The sequence below is a fragment of the Dipodomys ordii genome, unplaced genomic scaffold (assembly GCF_000151885.1).
Source record: "Dipodomys ordii isolate 6190 unplaced genomic scaffold, Dord_2.0 Scaffold212, whole genome shotgun sequence".
Classification (NCBI taxonomy): domain Eukaryota; kingdom Metazoa; phylum Chordata; class Mammalia; order Rodentia; family Heteromyidae; genus Dipodomys; species Dipodomys ordii.
This window is the reverse complement of record NW_012267428.1, coordinates 510,576-513,563: the sequence shown is the minus strand read 5'-3', so window position 1 is coordinate 513,563 and position 2,988 is coordinate 510,576.

Sequence of the window (2,988 nt, the reverse complement as noted above, 5' to 3'; positions counted from 1 at the left end):
TATATGCAACCATGAATGGCAGTCCTAGATAGGTAGCTCCATAGGGCCAGGAGTCATGCCTATCAGCACCATCACTGTACACCCCTACCTGGAATTGTGCAATCCCTGAACAGCATCACTAGTGTGGCATGTGGGGAGGGGAAGAGCAGGAGAGGAGGAGTATGAGAGGAAAATGGGCATCAGCCAACACAACGTGGTCTCCCAAGCCTGGTGCAAGGGTAGTGGAAACAGGAAAAATACCTTGTGAACTAATCAATGTCATTCCAAGCAGACATCCAGGCATCAGTGCCCTTCACTAGATCCTGTGTCTTCTGTGTGTCCAGATTCCCTTATAGTGGGGGAGAATGGTGGGTGTCACAGGTCACGGGTGCCAGGAGCACTTGTTGTAGGATTTAGATTTGTGTCATCAGGTGATTTGGGGGAAGGTTGAAAAAGTGGAGCTCTGCTGTGGGTGCGGCACTGGCAGAAAGCGAGTATCTGTATTAGTCAGCACAAGCTGTCATAAAAAACACCCCAGACTGGGAGGCGGAAACAATAGAATGCTCTCACAGTTCTGGAGGCCAAGTCTGAGATCAGGGTGTTGGCAGATCTCTTTCTCTTGGCCTCATGCTTTGGTTTGAAAATGGCCATCATCTTGCAGGATCCGTGTGCTTCTAGTATCTCTCTGTGGGTCCCAGTTTTCTTATGAGCACTCCAGTCAAACTGTATTACTGTGCCTTCTAATAGGCTCATTTGAACGGAGTCACTTAGCTTTCTAGAGACCCATTTCCACTTATAGTCACATTCTGAGACCCTGAAGGTTAGTGTTTCAACATGTGGATTCCAGGAGGATGTGGTTAATCTCCAGACAGTATTTTAATAGAGCTTTCTCATTTATAAGGTAGGGAAATGGAAGGAGGCTAAAGTAAGTATTAGTAAAGAAGCAAGAGTCATTCATTAGCCAGGATAGGGGGATGCTGGATGTGTGTGTATGTGTGTGTGTGTTGGTACATGTTGGTACTGATAATTGAACTCAAAGCCTCATGCTTTTTCACTCAGAGCTAGTGCTCTACCACTTGAATACCACCTCCATAGCCAATGTTTTGCTGGTTAATTGGAGATAAGAGTCGGGTGGACTTTTCTACTTGGGGTGGCTTTGAACTTCAGATTTCAGTTTCCTGAGCCACTGGTGTCTGGCTTATCTCAATTTTTTTTCCTGGTCCTAGGTTTTGAACTTAGGGCCTGGGTGCTGTCCTTGAGTTTCTTTTGTTCAAGGCTAGTGCTCTACCACTTGAGCCACAGCCTCACTTCTGGCTTTTTTCTTTGAGTAATTGATTGGAGATAGGAGCCTCACAGACTTTCCTGCTCCAGCTGGCTTTGAATGGTGATCTTTAGATTCCAGGCTCCTGAGCAGCTAGGATTAAAAGGGATGAGCTACTAGGGCCCAGTGTTATCTCTGTTAAAGAGCAGGAGGGCATACATGGTCCTGGGCTTAGGGTCCGGTCTCCCTAGGCTGCAGTCAGGGTTTTGATCAGGCCTGGGTTTTCTCAAAGGCTCACAGAGGGAAGGATTTGTTCCCAATCTCATGTGGCTTGTTGGCAGAGCTATCTTCTGGCTATAGGCCTCAGAGCAGCTGCTGTTTCCAGGCAGGCACACAGGCTTATGTAGTCATTACCTACTCTAGTATAAGTAATGATGGTACATCCCATTGCCTTCTCTACCCTCCATGGAATAGAAGCAAGTCACAGATCCTTCCACACTCAAGGGCAACATTACACAAAAACACAACATCAAGACTCTTCCTGCTATACCTGGGCTGTCTCCATCACCTTGGGATATCTATAGAGTATGTCAATTGAGTCAGGTCATAGAGGGTTGTAGGTTAGCCAGGCCAGGCAGGGAAAGGCAGGATATAGGTACATATCTATGGCTGATGCCACAAAAACCCTTCCCATACTGTGTACTCTGTGTGTGTGTGTGTGTGTGTGTGTGTGTGTGTATGTGTGTGTGTGTGGTGTGTACCAGAATTGGGGCTGTAATTCAAGAGCACGGTCACTATCTCTTAGCTTTTGTGCTCTAGCACTTGAGCCACAGCTCTGCTTCCAGCCTTTTGGTGGTTAATTGGAGATAGGTCTCACAGCCTTTTCTGCCTTTGCTGGCTTCAAACTGCATTTCTCAGATCTCAGCCTCCCCGAGTAGCTGAGGTGTGATTATACATGTGAACCTGGCTTCCTCTGGATATTTTTTAATTTGCTAACTTTTAACTTCAAGTTTCTTTATTCGTTGTTTAACTTTCTTAGTTAAATTTACATTCAAATAATCTAATCTTTTTGGTACTGTGGTAAATGGATTTTACTTTTTTTTCCTTCCCTTTAGTTCTTTGCATACCTTTTTTTTTTTGCCAGTCCTGGGGCTAAGCACTGTCCTTGAGCTTCTTTTGCAGAAGGCCAGCATTCTACCACTTGAGCCACAGTGCCACTTCTGGCTTTTTCTGTTTATGTGGTGCTGAGGAATTGAACCCAGGGTTTCATGCATGCTAGGCAAGCACTTTGTCACTAAGCCACATTCCCAGCCCTCCTTTGCATACTCTTAAGACTTTTAATTTTCAGGGTAAATCTACTTTATTTGGGAAAGGGCAAAGAGGCATTCATAGCATGGATTCCCCAGTTGACTGCTCTGAAGGGATGTGCCCCACAGTTTTTTTTTGTCTGTCGTGGGGCTTGAACTCTGGGCCTGGGCGCTGTCCCTCAGCTCTTCAGCTCAAGGCGAGCACTCTACCACTTGAGCTACAGCGCCAATTCCAGTTTTCTTTTTTTTTTTTTTTTCTGCTGGTTTATTGGAGATAGGAGTCTCACCGTCTTTCCTGCCCCAGCTGGCTGTGAACCACGAGTCTCAGATCTCAGCCTCCTGAGTAGCTAGGATTACAGGCGTGAGCCACTAGTGCCCGGTGAGCCCCACAGGTGTGTGTACATTTAGGCAGTCATTTCTGGGGGGGCACAAAAGAAGAAT